The following is a 22199-nucleotide window of genomic DNA, read 5'->3' on the forward strand; positions in this document are numbered from 1 at the left end:
CTCAGCTTCTTCATGCCGGCCGCTGCGGTGATTACGTGTTTCGTGACAGGTTGGATTCCGGAGTTCATGGATCGCTCCGACGCCCTAGTAGTCGAGTACGTCTTGTGTTCGTTCGCCGGCGCCTACTTGAATCTTGTCTTGGACGGACTGTGGACCGACTCTTCCGTCGTGAGACGGGTTAACAGAGCATTGGATATCTACACCCTGGTCGCTCTGGTAGTCTGGCTTTGGCTACGCGAATCGTTTGGAAGGGAAGCGCCACCGACTGAAGAAATTCCTGGCGGTCATCTGCGCCAACTGTCTGCTGCCGGCGATCGTCCTCTCTCTGACGTACCACACGTGTTGTCCGGGAACCGGACTGTGCGAGACGCCGACCTTGGTCACCTGTGCATTCTTCGCCGTTCTCGTCACCTTCCAGATGGCATTGATGTTGGATGCGGTGAAGATGAAGTTCTGCTGTTCGTACGAAGAGAAGGAGAAGACGAAGACGGGAAAGAAGGTTGAGTTGATAAGCGAAAAGATTACGTTAGTCTGATTGATAAAAACAATAAATGAACAAAAAAGAAATTATACACCAGAAAATCGTATTATTTGTTTTTCTTTCTTTATTTATTGTGTCTCTTTTTACATAAACTAAGAAGAAGTGGAACGTATCGGATATTTGATATTCAACAGAAGGTTGACCGGTAAGCGTCTGAAGGGGACGCGGTCGTCGGCGAACATGCAGCACGTCCACTTGAGAGGTTCGTCCGCCCGCTCGTACAGCGTGATTTGATCGCAAAGTTTGAGCTTGCAATCTCGCCAGCGAAATTTTCACGACGCAGGTTCCGATCTCACGGTCACGATCCTATTCTTCGTCCTCAGCTTCTGGTCGTATATTCCGCAGGAACGTCGGAAGGCTTGCACGAGCCGAGATTCCTTCTCGGTCAGGATGAAGAGCGGCTTTAGCAGTCCTTCGTCGAACTCGTCGGCCCTAGCGCCGCCGGCCCAATCTCTTATCACCCTTCCCACGGACGCAAGTCCCTTCCTTATGCGGGCGTTGTGCGTCGACAGCACCACGTTGAACATGCGGACGTGGGTTGCCGGAACGTGAGCGATGAACATCTGGTCGAAGCACTTCGCCGATGCAAGACCGACCTCGTGAGCGTGACTCCTGAACGCTGCGATCACAGGAACGCGGGCGTCCGCATCGTTACCGAGTCGGTTGACGATCGCGGATTCCATGAACGGATACGGATCGTACCCAACCCTCTCGCCGAACGCGGCCGCCCGCACCGCGACTTTCCCTTTCGTCTCGAAGTCCGGAACTCGGTGAGGCCACGATAGCCGGCCGTTGGATCTCAAGGTCGGCACCGTCTGGAACGTCACGAGGGCGTCGTAACAGTACCTGACATCGTCTCCGTTGCAGGCGGCGATCCGGTGGTCGTAGTATTCGCGTTCGATGGCGTTCCGATCCAGAAAGAATTGCAACAGATCCAACGTCATGACCTGGCTGGAATCTTACGTCCGCTGGAGAAGGTTTCGAACGTTCGACGAAGGTTTCTCCGACGCTTGCGATCGCGACGAGAATGTCGTCCGGCGGGAGGACGTTCGTCGTTATATGGGCATGCAGGATAGATTCGACAGGTTGTGCGTGCGGTCCGTGTGCGGTCCGCGTGCGAAGCTCGAAGGATGCTCGACGAACCTTGCGAGAACGTGTTCCACCTCGTTCGCGACAAGAACGGACACGACAACCTGCTGCTGCTGTACCCGGAGCCGAGATCCGGCGGAAGGGCGATTCGGGAGATGAGCGTTCCTCCTGACATCGTGAGAGATCTCAGGAGAGCGTGGACAATGTAAAATCTCGACATGATAGTCGAGTACAACCTGCTCGCGAAGGAAAGTCCCAAAATCGTGGCGGAGTTCGTCGCCGTAAACGTGTTTCTAGAAAACAACAGATAAATGAGAGAACGTAAGAAAAATTTGCATTAGTTTCTATTATTCTTGGACACTCTACACAGTTGGTGAGATTTTAAATACAAAAGTTACCGGGACACGTCATGTCGTATGAAGAAAACGAAAAACTTCGGGAAAGCCAAGTCGTGGATTTCACGTACGGATCCGGCATTCTGAAAAGGATCGAGGATTTCTACAATCACGACAGGTTCGCATCGGTGGGTTTGCTGACGGGCGAAGGACAACTGCCACGACCTTTCGTTCTCGCTCGAAGGTATTCCAAGTGCCTTCCTCCGGTCGGCAGGTCCGACGACGGATCCTGGAGATGCTTCCGAGGCGTCGACGTGGCGCCGTCGGTCACGTCCGTGATGACGTTCGTGAATGAAGGCAACGCTAGGGGATACTCGGTGGCATCGCCGACCGTTCTCGAGCGGATGGTTAGGTCACGTGGCGACCTGACTTTCCGCAAAGTCTTCGACGGAAACCTGTTCGTGCACACGATACCTTTAGAAGTCGACGACTCGAGCCAACCGCAGTGGAGCGACGACGCGGCGTTGGATCTGGCCGAAAAGTTCCGTCGCGTTCTGTCCAGAGAGCTTGGCAACTTACCCGAAGAGCCGGACGTCTACTCAAGCGACGGCAGTGCCAAACTTTCGCTGCACGTGTACCAACGGCTTCCCTGATACGTCGACCTTTCCGGGTACGCTGCCGGTAAATCTCTGCGGCTGCCGTGATGTTGTAAGATGTCCGAAGGAAGACCGGTGAGGCGTCTGAGACGCGTCGGCGGCGACGGTTAGCTACACGTTCGTCAAGCGCTCGCGGATTACGACCATTCGCCTGGCGTGAATCGTAAACCGTACGATCGACCGGTGGTTCCGCCCAACCGACAGTTTCGAACGTCGAATGGTTTCGAGAAGTTGCTGTCAGAAGAGGATCTGTCGAGAATCGTGTCTGCCGTCGAACGTGCAACGTCCCTCCGAACGAAGCGCACAGTCAGGAGAGGAAATTTTCTCTTCTACCACACGGACGAGTGACACTGCCCGATGTCCGAACGACTTCATCGGTTTTGCAGGCAGAAGCTGCAGCACGAACTGGGTACCGGCGTGGTGAGGAGAAAGTGTTGGTCACCCGGCTGCCGTTACAAGATCGAGGACACGGTCATCGACACAACCCGACCGTCCACGTAGACGAGAGCGTCGTCCGACTCGTCGTGTCTGCGATCGCTGGGCACGGGAGGATAGCCGATGCTGATCTTGCCGCTCCACAGGTCGGTACGCATGTAAACTAGCAGGGATTTTCCTCCGCCCTTGTCGTACGTTGGTCCTTGAACCAGCACCTTGTGATCCCGATACACCGTTCGCGCGGCGACGTTCAAACAGTCGGTCTGGTCAGCGATCGTCGACGCTGGTGGGTGGAAATGCGATCCGACGGACTCACGATCCAATACGATAAAGCGACCAGGTCGTTGTCGACGGTCACTCCGTCGGGTAAGACATTGCTGTGGTATATTGCCGACGAAATTCTCCGATTCACCGTTCGATGCCGAAGTGGGACCGCCAGCTTTCGATTCACTATCGATTCCAGCGTTTCGACAGTGCATTCTTTAAAGGCTCTCTGCAGATGGACCATAATCTCGTTCAATCTGGACGTGACCATTTTACCCAACACTTTGAAAACGTACGTTCTGAACAGTAACCATGACGTAGCATTTCAGTACTCCATGGCGTGCCATTACCGAAGACAAGACCTTTTAGGATACATGTCATATTCAGCGAGTCATACATTATTTGTTTAATAAAATATTGTTAAACGAAAATACAGTTTCCATTATATTTTTATTATGTGCGTGTGTCTTTTAACAAAAGTGAATCAGTGCGAGAGATAAATCAAGAGATGTAAAACTAATTTTTTGTTTGTTCTCTTTGGTTCACTTTATTTTACATCGCAAACGCACAATATTCTGCCGGTGTCCGGCTCGTACACGGCACCGTCTAAACCGCAGCGTAAGCAGCATTCGTCCGTCAAGGGAACCGCCTCGGGATACCCGTTGAGAGCGGGAACGCAAGATCCTACGTCGCTGCCGACGGGAAGCAGTGCGATCCGAAGAGTCCGCACCCCTCGAAGTCGCGAGCGAGCTACCAGCGGGCGTTGTTGCCATTCAAGGTTTTCTTCGGGCGGCGGACGCTGCACAGGTTCAGCGAGATGCTTCTCTCGCAGCTGTCGCAACATCTCACGAATCGTGTCCCGTCCACCGCGATTTCCAAGCACGCGCGATTCCAGTTCGGGAGAATGCATGCTTTCTGGTAGAAAAACGGAGTGGCACCTTGGACGTAAACCGAACCTATCACCAGGTCGGAATCCACCTTCAAATGCGCGACCGCAAAGGAGTAGAAAGACGGAGAGAACAACAGCAATAACAGAAGCCGAAACGGCGAAACGCCTACCGTCCGTTCGATCGGGCTTTCAATCGATGCTACGTTCCGTGCTCGGCGTGGATGCGTCGCCAATACGTCTATCGCCTTGCCACCCACCAATCGCAGTTGGTCCTGAAGCGAAGGGGAAAAATGGCGCAAGGATTCCACATCCGGTTCGGGTCGCCGCCGACGTTATGCACAAGTGCGTTCTCGAATTTTTCCGAAAAACAGTTCTCGACAGAAGTTTGACGACGTCCGGAGGAGGGACTTCTCCGTAGAAATCTCGATCGACTTCATTCAAATCGGTCGCAAACATCGAAAACGCCGTAGTGGCGCGCGTGCAGACCTTCGACGACACGAGGCCACTCGTCTTCGAAGTCGTAGAGCACCGGGTTTTTCAACCAACTTTGTTCGTTCCTATAGTTTCGCCATCTTCCGTCTTCGCTTTTCCAGATTGAGATATCGCTGACGACGGCGATTGAGTTTGTTTTTTCGCTCGAGACGATGGAACAATCTTCGACCACGAAATCGACTGGAGCCTCGTTTATGACGAAGGTGCTTTTGACCTTACGCGGGATTCGGCCCCGTGGAATCTCGTTCAGAGCTCTCTCACTCACCGTCACTGCACCAACGAATTCTTGTTCCCGACGGCGGCGCCGAGCACCTTTCCGAACATCAGAAACTCCAGATTGTTGTCGGGCGTTCGACATTTGCACGCCTTGCACCAGAACCAACTGTACAATACGCAATTAATTTGTTGCCGTTGGGGCCGGCTAGAGGGTCGTTTGAACAAAGCAGCTGTCTTCTGTCTAAAGCATCCTAGTTTAAGTGCCGTAGAAAAATAGTTTATTGTTCAACACCGGACGTGTTTATAAAAAATGTACTTGCGCGCAGCTAGCAGAGTGGTCAGGGGAGTCAGGGGAAATCCCCGCCAGACACATGCGCTTTGATATGAAACTTCATCAATCATAGAACTTCAGGATTGGATAATTATGCTATATGCCGAGATTAACTATGAGTGGAAATACCACTCACAATATCTACGGCCATACTACGTTGAAAACACCGGTTCTCGTCCGATCACCGAATTTAAGCAACGTCGGTCCCGGTTTGTACTTGGATGGGTGACCGCCTGGGAATACCAGGTGTTGTAGACTTTTTTACATTTTTCTCCCAAATGGATTGATGTTTACTTATTGTTTATTAAAGATGTTTTTCTTTTTCTTTCTTTTTTTTTTTTCTTAACAGTTTCATTATGTACCGTATTTTGGCACGTTATAATCGTCAAGTTTTCACTAAAAGAAAAAATTGTGAGTGGTATTTCCACTCATAGTTAATCTCGGCATATAGCATAATTATCCAATCATGAAGCTCTATAATATATGACGTTTCGTATCTTTAAAATATGTGTTAACTCCCTTATTGAACCTCTTACCTTTTTAGTTAACAAATCACTCTCTTCAGGATGTTTTCCTTCAGTGTTTAAATCTGCTGTTATTAAACCTATTTTGAAAAAAACAATCTCTGGACAGTAACTTTTTTGAAAACTTCCGACCTATATCCAATCTTTCACTCATTGGCAAGCTCCTTGAGAAAATTGTTGCAAATCAATTTTTATCTTACCTATATAATTTTGAACTTCTCAATCCATTTCAATCCGCTTACAGAGTAGGTCATAGTACCGAAACGGCACTCACTAAGATTCATAATGACATTGTCTGTGCTTTTGATCGCAAGCGTGCTGTTGCCCCTGTAATGTTAGATCTTTCGTCAGCATTTGACACAGTTGATCACCAAATTCTTTTACAACGTCTTTCTGTTTATTACAAAGTTTCCGACACTGCTCTTAGTTGGTTTAAGTCCTATTTAGATGAACGGACCGAGTTTTTAGAGATAAATAACATTAAGCCTGCCCCAAAATATCTTGAATGCGGTGTTCCACATGGATCTATTCTGGGTCCCCTTCTCTTTTCTCTGTATATATCTCCCCTTACTGATTTAATAAAAAAAAACCTTAATTTACAATATCATTTATATGCTGATGATTTACAAATTTATATTGATTTTAGTCCCTCGGAATCTTATGAGATTATTGCCCGATTTGAAGATTGTCTTTGTAAAATATCATATTGGCTTTCTCATAACATGCTACGACTTAATCATACTAAAACTGAATTCATAATTTTCTGTACTAAACACCTTCGACCCAAAATTAATATTTCTTCACTTTCCTTTAATTCATGCACTATATTTCCTTCACATTCTGTTAAGAACTTTGGTGTTTTCTTTGATGAATCTCTTTGTTTTAATAACCATATAAGTCACATTACTAAAACTACTAACTTTCATCTACGCAATATTGCTAATATCAGAAAATATATTTCAAAACACACAGCTGCCGTATTAATAAATGCATTGGTCACACCCCATCTGGATTATTGCAACTCCCTTTTCTACTTGTTACCAAAAACTGCGATAAATCGCCTTCAACGTCTTCAAAATTCAGCTGCACGTATTCTGACTCTTACTTCTAGACGCTCACATATATCACCGGTAATTTATCATTTACATTGGCTCCGTATTGAATCTCGTATCAAATACAAAATCCTGCTTTAACGTTCAAAGCACTATTTTACAAACAACCCACTTACCTTGTTAAACTCATTCATGCGTATGCCCCACCTACTTGTCTCCGTTCTTCTGATAAAAATCTTTCAGTTGTTCATAGGATTAACACCAAAACCTTTGGTTCTAGATCATACTCATTTTCCGCAGCATCCCTTTGGAACTCATTGCCCAAACATATTATCCAATGACCGTCAGTTGCTATTTTTAAGACAAAACTTAAGACGCACCTTTTTACCATCTAAATGTTAAGCGCCTTTGATTTTTACTTCGGTATAGTTGAAATTGGCGCTATATAAATTATTATTATTATTATTATTATTATTATTATTATTATTATATCAACGCCCACTTGTCTGGCGGGGATTTCCACTGACTCCTCTGACCACTCTGCTAGCTGCGCGAGTACATTTTTTACAAACACGTCCGGTGTTGAACAATAAACCAACCATTTTTCTACTACACTTAAACTTGGATGCTTTAGACAGAAGAAGACTGCTGTTTTGTTCAAACGACCCTCTATCCGGCCCCAACGGCAACGAATTAATTGCGTATTGTTGATATGAACAAAGTAGACCTACCCGTATGATTTTTAAGGTATGAGAGTGGAATTTCCAGGCACTTAGTGGTCCATATTCTCAAAATGTTTGAACCTCAACCCCAACTATGTGGGCCCGAGGTCGTGTGGACTCTCACGCACCGCTACTTTAGAATTTAGAAAATAGTTGACGATTATAACGTGGCAATATACATAATGAAACTGTTAAGAAAAAGAAAAACATTTTTAACGGTAAGTAAACATCAAGCTATTTGGGAGGGAAAATGTATAAAATTCTACAGCACCCGGTATTCCCAGGCGGTCACCCATCCAAGTACTAACCGGGCCAGACGTTGCTTAAATTCGGTGATCGGACGAGAACCGGTGTTTTCAACGTAGTATGGCCGTAGACATGTGTGTGTGTGGTATTTCAACTCATAGTTAATCTCGGCATATAGCATAATTATCCAATACTAAAGCTCTATGATTGATGAAGTTTCATATCAACGCGCGCATGTCTGGCGGGGATTTCCTCCGACTCCCCTGACCACTCTGCTGCGCGAGTACATTTTTTACAAACACCGGTGTTAAACAATAAACCAAACATTTTACTACGGCACTAACTAGGATGCTTTAGACAGAAGAAGACTGCCGTTTTGTTCAAACGACCCTCGAACCGGCCTAACACCAACGAATTAATTGCGTATTGTTGATATGAACATATAGTACCTGTATGATTTTGAAGGTATGAGAGTGGAATTTCCGGGCACTTAGAGGTCCATATTCTCGAAATGTTTGCACCTCAGCCGCAACTATGTGGGCCCGAGGTCGTGTGGACTCTCACGCACCCGTACTTTAGAATTTAGAATATAGTTGACGATTATAACGTGGCAATAAACATAATGAAACTGTTATGAATAAGAAAAACATTTTTAACGGTAAGTAAACATCAAGCCATTTGGGGGGGGGGGGAGAATGTAAAGATCTACCGCACCCGGTATTCCCAGGCGGTCACCCATCCAAGTACTAACCGGGCCCGACGTTGCTTAACTTCGGCGATCGGACGAGAACCGGTGTTTTCAAAATAGTATGGCCGTAGATATTGTGAGTGGTATTTCCACTCATAGTTAATCTCGGCATATAGCATAATTATCCAATCATGAAGCTCTATAATAGATGACGTTTCATATCAACGTGCACTTGTCTGGCGGGGATTTCCCCTGACTCCCCTGACCACTCTGCTAGCTGCGCGAGTACATTTTTTACAAACACGTCCGGTGTTGAACAATAAACCAACCATTCTTCTACGGCACTTAAACTAGGTTGCTTTAGACAGAAGACTGCTGTTTTGTTTAAACGACCCTCTATCCGGCCCCAACGGCAACGAATTAATTGCGATATTGTTGATATAAACATAGTAGACCTACCCGTACGATTTTTAAGGTATGAGAGTGGAATTTCCTAGCACTTAGTGGTCCATATTCTCAAAATGTTTGCACCTCAGCCCCAAATATGTGGGCCCGAGGTCGTGTGGACTCTCACGCACCGCTACTTTAGAATTTAGAAAATAGTTGACGATTATAACGTGGTAATATACATAATGAAACTGTTAAGAAAAAAAACACCTTTTTAACAGTAAGTAAACATCAAGCCATTTGGGTGGAAAAATGTAAAAAGTCTACAGCAACCGGTATTCCCAGGCGGTCACCCATCCAAGTACTAACCGAGCCCGACGTTGCTTAAATTCGGTGATCGGACGAGAACCGGTGTTTTCAACGTAGTATGGCCGTAGACATGTAAGTGGTATTTCCAGTCATAGTTAATCTCGGCATATAACATAATTATCCAATCCTAAGGCTCTATGATTGATGAAGTTACATATCAACGCGCGCATGTCTGGCGGGGATTTTCTCCAACTCCCCTGACCACTCTGCTGCGCGAGTACATTTTTTACAAACACCGGTGTTGAACAATAAACCAACCATTTTACTACGACACTAACTAGGATGCTTTAGACAGAAGAAGACTGCAGTTTTGTTCAAACGACCCTCGAACCTGCCTAACACCAACGAATTAATTGCGTATTGTTTATATGAACATATAGTACCTGTATGATTTTTAAGGTATGAGAGTGCTATTTCCGGGCACTTAGAGGTCCATATTCTCAAACATTTTTGCACCTCAGACCCAACTATGTGGGCCCGTGGTCGTGTGGACTCTCACGCACCCTTACTTTAGAATTTAGAATAGAGTTGACGATTATAACGTGGCAATATACATAATGAAACTGTTATGAATAAGAAAATATTTTTAACGGTAAGTAAACATCAAACCATTTGTGGAGAAAAATGTAAAAAGTCTACAGCACCAGGTATTCTTAGGCGGTCACCCATCCAAGTACTAACAGGGCCCGACGTTGCTTAAATTCGGTGATCGGACGGGAGCCGGTGTTTTCAACGTAGTATGGCTGTAGACATGTGAGTGGTATTTCCACTCATAGTTAATATCGGCATATAGCATAATTATCCAATCCTGAAGCTCTATGATTGATGACGTTTCATATCAACGCGCACTTGTCTGGCGGAGATTTCCCCTGACTCTCCTGACCACTCTGCTGCGCAAGTACATTTTTTAGAAACACCGGTGTTGAACAATAAACCAACCATTTTACTACGGATCTAGGATGCATTAGACAGAAGAACACTGACGTTTTGTTCAAACGACCCTCTAGTCGGCCCCAACGGCAACGAATTAATTGCGTATTGTAGCGTTGGTTCTGGTGCAAGGCGTGCAAATGTCGAACGCCCGACAACAATCTGGAGTTTCTGATGTTCGGAAAGGTGCACGGCGCTGCCGTCGGGAACAAGAATTCGTTGGTGCAGGTGACGGTGTGTGAGAGAGCTCTGAATGAGATTCTACGAGGCCGAATCCCGCGTAAGGTCAAAAGCATCTTCGTCATAAAGGAGGCTCCGGTCGATTTCGTGGTCGAAGATTGTTCCATCGTCTCGAGCGAAAAACGAACTTGATCGCCGTCGTCAGCGATATCGCAATCTGGAAATGCGAAGACGGAAGATGGCGAAACTATAGGAACGAACAAAGTTGGTTGAAAATCCCGGTGCTCTTCGACTTCGAAAACGAGTGGTCTTGTGTTGTCGGAGGTCTGAATGCGCGACACAACTTGTAGTTTTCGATGTTTGCGACTGATTTGAAAGAAGTCGATCGAGATTTGTACGGAGAAGTCCCTCCTCCCGACGTCGTCGAACGTTCCGTCGAGAACGGTTTTTCGGAAAAATTCGAGAACGGATTTGTGCATAACGTCGGTGGCGACCCGAACCGGATATGGAATCCTTGCGCCATTTTTCCCCTTCACTTCAGGACCAACTGCGATTGGTGGGTGGCAAGGCGATAGACGTATTGGCGACGCATCCACGCCGAGCACGGAACGTAGCATCGATGCAAAGCCCGGTCGAACGGACGGTAGGCGTTTCGCCGTTTCGGCTTCTGTTATTGCTGTTGTTCTCTCCGTCTTTCTACTCCTTTGCGGTCGCGCATTTGAAGGTGGATTCCGACCTGGTGATCGGTTCGGTTTACGTCCAAGGTGCAACTCCGTTTTTCTACCAGGAAGCATGCATTCTCCCGAACTGGACTCGCGTGTGCTTGGAAATCGCGGAGGACGGGACCCGATTCGTGAGATGTTGCGACAGCTGCGAGAGAAGCATCTTGCTGAACCTGTGCAGCGTCCGCCGGCCGAAGAAAACCTTCAATGGCAACAACGCCCACTGGAACCTCGCTCCCGACTTCGAGGGGTGCGGACTCTTCGGATCGCACTGCTACTTTCCCGTCGGCAGCGACGTAGGATCTTGCGTTCCCGCTCTCAACGGGTATCCCGAGGCGGTTCCCTTGACGGACGAATGCTGGTTACGCTGCGGTTTAGACGGTGCCGTGTACGAGCCGGACACCGGCAGAATATTGTGCGTTTGCAATGTAAGATAAAGTGAACCAAAGACAGCAAACAAAAATTGGTTTTACATCTCTTGATTTATCTCTAGCACTGATTCACTTTTGTTAAAAGACACACACACACATAATAAAAAAAAATAATGGAAACCGTATTTTCGTTTAACAATATTTTATTAAACAAATAATGTATGACTCGCTGAATATGACATGTATCTTAAAAGGTCTTGTCTTCGGTAATGGCACCTACGCCATGGAGTACTGAAATGCTACGTCATCGTTACTGTTCAGAACGTACGTTTTCAAAGTGTTGGGTAAAAGGGTCACGTCCAGATTGAACGAGATTATGGTCCATCTGCAGAGAGCCTTTAAAGAATGCACCGTCGAAACGCTGGAATCGATAGTGAATCGAAAGCTGGCGATCCCACTTTGGCATCGAACGGCGAATCGGAGAATTTCGTCGGGAAGATACCACAGCAATGTCTTACCCGACGGAGTGACCGTCGACAACGACCTGGTCGCTTTATCGTATTGGATCGTGAGTCCGTCGGATCGCATTTCCACCCACCAGCGTCGACGTTCGCTGACCAGACCGGCTGTGCAAACGTCGCCGCGCGAACGGTGTATCGGGATCACAAGGTGCTGGTACAAGGACCAACGTACGACAAGCGTGGAGGAAAATCCCTGCCAGTTTACATGCGTACCGACCTGTGGAGCGGCAAGATCAGCATCGGCTATCCTCCCGTACCCAGCGATCGCGGACACGACGAGTCGGACGACGCTCTCGTCTACGTGGACGGTCGGGTTGTGTCGATGAAAGTGTCCTCGATCTTGTAACGGCAGCCGGGTGACCAACACTTTCTCCTCACCACGCCGGTACCCAGTTCGTGCTGCAGCTTCTGCCTGCAAGACCGATGAAGTCGTCCGGACATCGGGCAGTGTCGCTCGTCCGTGTGGAAGAAGAGAAAGTTTCCTCTCCTGAATGTGTGCTTCGTTCGGAGGGACGTTGCACGTTCGACGGCAGACACGATTCTCGACAGATCCTCTTCTGACAGCAACTTCTCGAAACCATTCGACGTTCGGAACTGTCGGTTGGGCGGAACCACCGGTCGATCGTACGGTTTACGATTCATGCCAGGCAAATGGTCGTAATCCGCGAGCGCTCGACGAACGTGTAGCTGACCGTCACCGCCGACGCGTCTCAGACGCCTCACCGGTCTTCCTTCGGACATCTTACAACATCCCGGCAGCCGCAGAGATTTACCGGCAGCGTACCCGGAAAGGTCGACGTACCTCATCTCGGGGTACACCTGCCGCAAGGACGTCATCATCGAAGAGAGAGCGGCCATGTTCCTGATCTGTCGGGGAAGCCGTTGGTACACGTGTAGCGAAAGTTTGGCACTGCCGTCGCTTGAGTAGACGGCCGGCTCATCGCGTAAGTTGCCAAGCTCTCTGGACAGAACGCGACGGAACTTTTCGGCCAGATCCAACGCCGCGTCGTCGCTCCACTGCGGTTGGCTCGAGTCGTCGACGTCTAAAGGTATCGTGTGCACGAACAGGTCTCCGTCGAAGACTTCGCTAAAAGTCAGGTCGCCACGTGACCTAACCATCCGCTCGAGAATGGTCGGCTATTCCACCGAGTATCCCCTAGCGTTGCCTTCATACACGGACGTGACCGACGGCGCCACGTCGACGCCTCGGAAGCATCTCCAGGATCCGACGTTGGACGTGCCGACCGGAGGAAGGCACTTGGAATACCTTCGAGCGAGAACGAAAGGTCGTGGCAGTTGTCCCTCGCCTGTCAGCAAACCCACCGATTCGAACCTGTCGTGATTTTAGAAATCCTCGATCCTTTTCAGAATGCCGGATCCGTACGTGAAATCCACGAGTTAGCTTTCCGGAAGTTGTTCGTTTTCTTCATACGACATGACGTGTCCCGATAAGTTTTATATTTAAAATCTCACCAACTGTGTAGAGTGTGCAAGAATAATAGAAACTAATGCAAATTTTTCTTACGTTCTCTCATTTATCTGTTGTTTTCTCGAAACACGTTTCCGGCGACGAACTCCGCCACGATTTTGGGACTTTCCTTCGCGAGCAGGTTGTACTCGACTATCATGTCGAGATTGTACATTATCCACGCTCTCCTCAGATCTCTCACGATGTCCGGAGGAACGCTCATCTCCCGAATCGTCCTTCTGCCGGATCTCGGTTCCGGGTACAGCAGCAGCAGGTTTTCGTGTCCGTTCTGCTCGACCACCACCTTGTCGCGAACGAGGTGAAACACGTTCTCGCAAGGTTCGTCGAGCATCCCTCGAGCTTCGCACGCGGACCGCACGCACAACCTGTCGAATCTATCCTGCATGCCCATATAACGACGAACGTCCTCCCGCCGGACGACATTCTCGTCGCGATCGCAAGCGTCGGAGAAACCTTCGTCGAACGTTCGAAACCTTCTCCAGCGGACGTAAGATATCAGCCAGGTCACGACGTTAGATCTGTTGCAATTCTTTCTGGATCGGAACACCATCGAACGCGAATACTACGACCGGAGGAAGGCACTTGGAATACCTTCGAGCGAGAACGAAAGGTCGTGGCAGTTGTCCTTCGCCCGTCAGCAAACCCACCGATGCGAAGCTGTCGTGATTGTATAAATCCTCGATCCTTTTTAGAATTCCAGATCCGTATATTTATTGTTCGTTAAAGATGTTTTTCTTTTTCTTTCTTTTTTTTCTCTTAACAGTTTCATTATGTACTGTATTTTGGCACATTATAATCGTCAACTTTTCACTTAAAAAAAGGATCTGTGCCTTGCACTGAGCAGTAGGGCTACTACTAGTGTATGGTGTAGCCTTCTAATACAGTGTTCGGGTGGTGTCTTAACAAATGTAATGAAAACATATGCGATATTCTTGCCTATTTATTGTGGCGCATGCACGATTTCGCGGTAGGAGTGCGTGAGAGTCCACACGACCTTAGGCCCACCATATTTGGGGCTGAGATGCAAACATTTTGAGAATATGGACCTCTAGAAGTGCCCGGAAATCGCACTCTTATGCCTTAAAAAATCATACAGGTACTATGATTCGAGGGTCGAAATCCCCGCCAGACATGCGCGCGTTGATATGAAACGTCATCAATCATAGAGCTTCAGGATTGGATAATTATGCTATATGCCGAGATTAACTGTGAGTGGATATACCACTCACATGTCTACGGCCATACTACGTTGAAAACACCGGTTCTCGTCCGATCACCGAATTTAAGCAACGTCGGGCTCGGTTAGTACTTGGATGGGTGACAGCCTGGGAATACCGGGTGCTGTAGACTTTTTACATTTTTCCCTCCAAATGGCTTGATGTTTACTTAAATTTTGAATTATAGTGACGTTCACTTTAACTCAGGGTTGACTTCTCCCTGGTATCCGAGCTTATTAGCTCCACAAAAAATATAAATAGCAGGTACTTGTAAAAAGGTTTCCATCCAAATAATGCAATATTGATTACATCACAGCCGTTCACTGGATGATTATTGGCATACATTCAGGCCTACCATTTTTATTATAAAATAACAGGCAAACAAATTGTTCTTATCTCACCCGCAATGTCTGTAGGCTGGTATAACGTAGGCATGGAACCTGATATTGTTGTCTGTAATACAACATATATTCACTCTGGACTAACATGTCCTTTCCCTGCTATCTCACAAGCCATTCTCCAAACCCCCTTCATCCAGTTCCAACCAACACCCCACCAAAAATTGTATATCTCATTACTATTCATGCACTCCCATCCAATCAGTGCTTCACACCACTAACCTAATCTCATTTGCATCTCTGCACTCATTTGCATTACCTCACTTATATTCATTTCTCATTCAGCCAATCAGTAAATCACACACCAAGTTTCTTAAAGAATACTTACCTCATTACCATATTTGACTGAAGACTAGCTGCTGTGTGTAAAAGTAAGGTTAGTGGTTCAAAGAAAATACTTACTTATAAACTAAAATAGATGTCACTTGTGACACTTACTCCCCTTCTCAAGAAAAATGTATACACATTTTCTCTGACTCTCAAAATTATTTACAATCGACTCAGATAGTCTGCACCAATGTTATCGCAGCCTTTAATGGCCTCTATGTGAAACCTATATGGTTGAAGTGCCAAAGCCCAGCGCATGATGCGACCGTTCGCTAGTTTAGCTTTCTGCATGAAAACAAGGGGTTTCTGTATTCCCCAAACAAAACTAAAATAGATGCCACTTGTGACAACGTAGCATTTTTGTGTACGACGAAACTTCCTGCTTCGTAGTCGAGAATGTGGCAGGAGAACGAACGCGGAACGATGGTGACGATGAGGTCGGCCGTAACCGATTCGAGCGAGAGGCTTCATCGACTGACGATACACCGTTCGCGCGGCGACGTTCGCACAGCCGGTCTGGTCATCGGACGTCGACGCTGGTGGGTGGAAATGCGATCCGACGGACTCACGATCCAATACGATAATGCGACCAGGTCGTTGTCGACAGTCACTCCGTCGGGTAAGACATTGCTGTGGTAGCTTCCCGACGAAATTCTCCGATTCGCCGTTCGATGCCGAAGTAGGATCGCCAGCTTTCAAATCACTATCGATTCCAGCGTTTCGATTGTGCATTCTTTAAAGGCTCTCTGCAGATGGACCATAATCTCGTTCAATCTGGACGTGACCCTTTTACCCAACACTCTGAAAACGTACGTTCTCAATAGTAACGATGACGTAGCATTTCAGTACTCCATGGCGTAGGTGCCATTACTGAAGACAATACCTTTTAGGATACATGTCATATTCAGCGAGTCATACATTATTTGTTTAATAAAATATTGTTAAACGAAAATACGGTTTCCATTATTTTTTTTTATTATGTGTGTATTTCTTTTAAAAAGAATGAATCAGTGCAAGAGAAAAATCAAGAGATGTAAAACTTATTTTTGTTTGTTCTCTTTGGTTCACTTTATTTTACATCGCAAACGCACAATATTCTGCCGGTGTCCGGCTCGTACACGGCACCGTCTAAACCGCAGCGTAACCAGCATTCGTCCGTCAATGGAACCGCCTCGGGATACCCGTTGAGAGCGGGAACGCAAGATCCTACGTCGCTGCCGACGGGAAAGTAGCAGTGCGATCCGAAGAGTCTGCCCCCCTCGAAGTCGGGAGCGAGGTACCAGCGGTCGTTGTTGCCTTTGAAAGTTTTCTTCGGCCGGCGGACGCTGCACAGGTTCAGGGAGATGCTGCTCTCGTAGCTGTCGCAACATCTCACGAATCGGGTCCCGTCCTCCGCGATTTTCAAGCACGCGCGATTCCTGTTCGGGAGAATGCATGCTTCCTGGTAGAGAAACGGAGTGGCACCTTGGACGTAAACCGAACCGATCACCAGGTCGGAATCCACCTTCAAATGCGCGACCGCAAATGAGTAGAAAGACGAAGAGAACAACAGCAATAACAGAAGCCGAAACGGCGAAACGCCTACCGTCCGTTCGATCGGGCTTTGCATCGATGCTACGTTCTGTGCTCGGCGTGGATGCGTCGCCAATACGTCTATCGCCTTGCCACCCACCAATCGCAGTTGGTCCTGAAGTGAAGGGGCAGAATGGCGCAAGGATTCCACATCCGGTTCGGGTCGCCGCTGACGTTATGCACAAGGGCGTTCTCGAAATGTTCCGAAAATCCGTTCTCAACGGATCGTTCGACGACGAGGCGGGACTTCTCCGTACAAATCTCGATCGACTTCATTCAAATCGGTCGCAAACATCGAAAACCACAAGTTGTGGCGCGCGTGCAGACCTCCGACGACACGAGGCCACTCGTCTTCGAAGTCGTAGAGCACCGGGTTTTTCAACTAACTTTGTTCGTTCCTATAGTTTCGCTATCTTCCGTCTACGCATTTCCAGATTGAGATATCGCTGACGACGGCGATCGAGTTCGTTTTTTCGCTCGAGACGATGGAACAATCTTCGATTACGAAATCGACCGGAGCCTCCTTTATGACGAAGGTGCTTTTGACCTTACGCGGGATTCGGCCTCATGGAATCTCGTTCAGAGCTCTCTCACTCACTGTCACCCGCACCAACGAATTCTTGTTCCCGACGGCGGCGCCGAGCACCTTTCCGAACACCAGAACCTCCAGATTGTTGTCGGGCGTTCGACGTTTGCACGCCTTGCACCAGAACCAACGGTGGACGCAATCGAACCTCGTCCAGAAATCTCTCTCCATGTCGTACACGTAACCCTATTTCTCTGCTTGGCTTCGTTCCATCTGTTCGCCGAGCACGTCGATTAAGTCGGCCGGCGCCCCCCTCCTGTCCTTTCCTCCGACGAACACCAGGAACCTGTCGCGGTAGCAGAGCATCTGCAGTTTCGACCGACGGCACGAGCGCGGCATCGTGGTGATCCGTGTCCACTTCTGCACGCCTTTTTTCTGCAACGTATCCAAACTGCACTTGGCCACCGAGAAATCGTCCTCGAAGCAGACGTACAGAGCGGAATCGCTAGAGCACCCCAACACTCCCAACGTGCGTTCGTGGTCTCCCGACAGCACCAACCTGGTAGTGTTCAAGGCGGTTTCATGCGCACTATATTGGGACAATAAGTGTTTTCAACGCGCCTTTCATATATTTACGCACCACAAGCCTCGAACGAACACACTCATGTCGCGACTGGGATCGTGCGAGCCTAGCGGAACTGCATTTTTTGGTACATAGTAGAATTGTGCTAAAAATAATATACGAGTATAATATCCCCCCATCCATGTTTTGTTTGTCTAATTATTATATCAGCTACTAAACAAAATGTTTGCAATGCATGAATTTATATAAAAATCATGAATTTTAACGAGAAAAGTAAGGCCGATCTACAGTAAAAATGGAAACAAACAACGCCCTAACTCCGTAAATGTCAATATCGCTAAACATGGTCGTAATTATCGTCGTTGTACAAAATTGTGCAATTTTTCTGGATGTTATCGTTGGTCGCCAATGAACAATCAGTGTCTGTTCTTGTATTCTGTGAAATATTGGCCTGACAACTTTTTCCGATTTAAAAAAAATTTCGATTGAAAACAGCAAATATTTTGGCTTTACTGGGCGTTCTTGACAACTCCACGGGCTCATACGCGCAATTTTACGCGTTGGCTATACATGCGCTAGGCCTAGATTGAGGCCTAGATTTTATTGGGGTTTTGGATAGGCTTTGCTGCATTAATGTTGTTAAATGTTAAAATTATAATTGTATAATATTTATATTATTTTTATTCAGCTAATATATAATAAATACAGGCTTACATTGAATAACATTTTATATTTTGATGGCAATAATTAGGATGGCTCTAAAATAAAGAAAATTTAAAATATAAATGAATGTAAACAATGATCCAATATTCATCTGTGAAAATAGCCAGTATCATTTACAATCATCATTCTTCTTACACTTCAGTTTACAAATAGACACAAACATTATGTTCTACATGTTATATTTTTAATGAACAAAATAAACCTTTAAAAATACAAGAATCCAAATTAAACCGAAAGGTCCACTGATTAATCTCGGATACAGATAGAATAAAGTTTAGGGATTCAATACTTTGATATTAATTATGACATCATCAGGAATCCAAATTAAAGGTATGCACTCAGCTTAATACTGACAGTTATTTTTGTAGAAATTGCTATTGCACTTTGTAAGTAGAAAATTCAATATATTCACACTATATTATAGTACTGCACAACAAAATATTTTATTGCGCTTTGTGTTAATATGTGCAGTAATTAGTGTGTAAATTTATTTTCACAAAAAGGGTATGGGGTTTTGAACAATCTGTTCTCAATAGTAAGTTGCTTCAGAGAAAATATAAATTTCCCATTATCTGTCCCAGGTCTCTTCAAAAATACAAACAAAACTGTCTGTAACAGCAGGAATGCAGAGACAAAATGACGAGTTCATCTGTTCATCTGTTTCCATGTAGCTTGCATATCGATTAAAACCCGATAGATGTAAACATATCTCACCATAGTATCTGATTTTCATCCTGCGTCGTAACAATTAAAGAAGCCGAAAAGATAAATATAAATATATTTTAATTAGGCAATACATAACAATATAATTCAATCTAGGCAATGGAAAGTAAAAAAGTGTTAATTATATTGTGTGCTCACTTTTCCCTTGGTTTCGATGTGGTACAAAGGGCGTAAGAGTTTTATTATTATTATTATTATTATTATTATTATTATTATTATTATTATTATTATTATTATTATTATTATTTCATAATAGTTTGGGAATACAAGTACAGTAACATTCCAAAACATAAAAATAAAAAAATAAACACCATACTTTGAAAAAAAGGGGCAACATTTAAAAATGGACAAACAAGTTAATGCTTAGGAAGACTGGTGGTTGCTAATAGTAAAGGTCTCCCAACAACATAACCAAAACGGATATCAATGAAAATACAACATTTGATACTGTATTTAAGAACATGCGATATGATTTATAAACCGTCTCGACGTCGCCGACAATTGTCGGAAGACGAACGTCGTCTCCCGCCCGTGCCAGTAAAGGTGAAGAAGAAGTCGAATATCGTATGGGTTAATCATAGGCTTCAAAAGTTTGTATTTCTTTTTTTAGTCACAATTTGTACTTGTTAAAATTCTGTAAATCCTGTTTCCCACTGCAATAAGTACTTGAAAACACTACTCACGCTGCAGAATTAGGTCTGTCTCTTGGTCAAATTACTGTTTAAATATTGCCGGTCTTAAATGACCTTTATGTCCACGATCTGTGATATAACCCTATTAAAACCATATTTGATTGCATAATGATTGAAAGATGTCTTTTACTTACAATTTAATACTCTTTAATCAAACACACCGTCCCCCTCTCAATATTTTTTTAAATTACATTAGGTCTGGCATAAGATTGTGTGTAACACTTTCCAATGTGATAAAAGCAATATCTGTGATCTTATATTTTAATTTATAGCCACCATCCTGTTATCAATCAATCAATCATTTATTAGAACATACACCTTTAGATCGGTGGCACTCAAAATCATTTGGTGCGTTCAAAGTGAATTAAAATTTTTAGCTACAAGTACAAAAAAAAAATTAAAAAAATTACGAAACAAAGCAAGGGAATCTTAAGTAAAAATGAAATAAACACAAGTGAGTAGTGCTGCTGACGAGGCAAGTAGCTTCCCGAAAAACATGACAAGGAAATACAACCTGCCTTGCCTGCCACAAATTTCGAAGGGCCACCTGTACCACCAACAAACTCAACAATAATGTTAAGGCAAACAAAATTAATTAGTTACAAAAAAAAAAAGGAAAAGACAGTAATACAAATACTTAATCTACGATAAAGTTTGCAAGTGCTTCAATTCAGATCTTTTTCTCCACGCTCGTTTTCCATAACTTTTACAAAATTCATCAAAGTATTTCTCTACTTCATTTGTCATGGAAAGAGCAGTGGAGCCTTGGACGTAGCTTAATTTAATATCAATATTAGCACTTAAAAATTGATCCCAAACATCGATGTTATGACTACTTAATTTATATTCAAGTTTATTTAACTCCTCTAAACGTATGTTTAGGAGAGCGGGACAAGAGAATAAGAAGTGTCTTTGTCTTCTTCATTATTTGTATTGCAAAGAGTACATAAGCCATTCTTGTCTTCAGACCATCTAGAAATTCTACTATCAAGGGGCAATGTATTGGAGCGAAGTTTTAAATTTCAATGATACACCTTCGAAATCCAATTTATTTAATAGATAATTTTCTAATTTAATTGTATCTTTAAGAGAGGCCTTACTTTCAATGTCCTCTCTCCAGTTTTCAAAAAGAAAACTGGAAAGAACAGTAAGCCAATTAAAGTGTGATGAGATAATGGAGGCACAATACCTTTCATTAAGAAATACAGAAAATTGATGTGAAAATTTGTGGTTTACATTCAATAAATTGTATTTATTCAGGCAAAGTAACCAAACTTATATTTTTATTTGTTTCAGGTCGTTGGATTTTATATGGCAGCCAATTCCAGCAGTCCATAACAAGCTTGTTTTTGCTGTACCTACACTGTACATTTTCATCCTGAATTAATTTTGTAATCACATTTTAAATCAGTGAGCTTCTGTGTTAACATTTTTCACAGGTGCCTTTTTATCAGGCATTTAACCAAAGAGACATGTACAAATAGGCTAGAATAGCAATTTTTGGACCAGTTCTCTAAATTTCATCTGTTATTGAGTGCACAAAGTTACCGATACAAGTTTTATACATATTTTACTGTATGTACAATATAAACAATAAACTATCCTATTGTGGGAGGCACATTTATAAACCAAAAAAGTGGTAAAATATTTTGATAATATTATTATACAGTGAAAGCACTTCATTTATATCATGTTTTTGCACAGTACATAAATCAGATAGTTTTTTTACAGAACGTAGTATCTGATCAGTACAAGTAACAAAGTATAATAAAAGTAAACAATCAGTAAGTCTTAATATCTAATACCTTAGTGTCCAAATGAAAAGTCAATAAATAATAGACTTGACTTTTGTTTACTGGTGTAGGCATCAATACAAATTTGTTTCTTGAAAAATGATACATTGTCTTTAAAAAGTAGTCGAAAGTTTTATATGTTCCCAATATTGTTTTTTGATTGAAGTGCAATGTTAATGCCCAATATTATTATTTT

The 22199-nt window shown here is 44.7% G+C and overlaps 6 non-coding genes across 6 annotated transcripts; 2 read left to right on the forward strand and 4 right to left on the reverse strand.

Annotated features, from left to right (window-relative positions):
- Window positions 1–5387: 5387 nt before the first annotated feature.
- LOC117121583 lies at window positions 5388–5506 on the forward strand. Its single transcript, XR_004447600.1, has one exon. It is a non-coding gene; the product is annotated as a 5S ribosomal RNA (ribosomal RNA).
- A 2299-nt stretch (window positions 5507–7805) lies between these two features.
- On the reverse strand, window positions 7806–7924 carry LOC117121578. Its single transcript, XR_004447595.1, has one exon. It is a non-coding gene; the product is annotated as a 5S ribosomal RNA (ribosomal RNA).
- A 570-nt stretch (window positions 7925–8494) lies between these two features.
- LOC117121581 lies at window positions 8495–8613 on the reverse strand. Its single transcript, XR_004447598.1, has one exon. It is a non-coding gene; the product is annotated as a 5S ribosomal RNA (ribosomal RNA).
- Window positions 8614–9187: 574 nt separating this feature from the next.
- Window positions 9188–9306, reverse strand: LOC117121580. The gene has a single exon (XR_004447597.1). It is a non-coding gene; the product is annotated as a 5S ribosomal RNA (ribosomal RNA).
- Window positions 9307–9868: 562 nt separating this feature from the next.
- Window positions 9869–9987, reverse strand: LOC117121579. Its single transcript, XR_004447596.1, has one exon. It is a non-coding gene; the product is annotated as a 5S ribosomal RNA (ribosomal RNA).
- A 4693-nt stretch (window positions 9988–14680) lies between these two features.
- Window positions 14681–14799, forward strand: LOC117121582. The gene has a single exon (XR_004447599.1). It is a non-coding gene; the product is annotated as a 5S ribosomal RNA (ribosomal RNA).
- Window positions 14800–22199: the final 7400 nt, after the last annotated feature.

This window comes from Anneissia japonica, unplaced genomic scaffold, assembly GCF_011630105.1.
Source record: "Anneissia japonica isolate Jap-2015-1 unplaced genomic scaffold, ASM1163010v1 scaffold3217_len398964_cov164, whole genome shotgun sequence".
NCBI classification, from domain to species: domain Eukaryota; kingdom Metazoa; phylum Echinodermata; class Crinoidea; order Comatulida; family Comatulidae; genus Anneissia; species Anneissia japonica.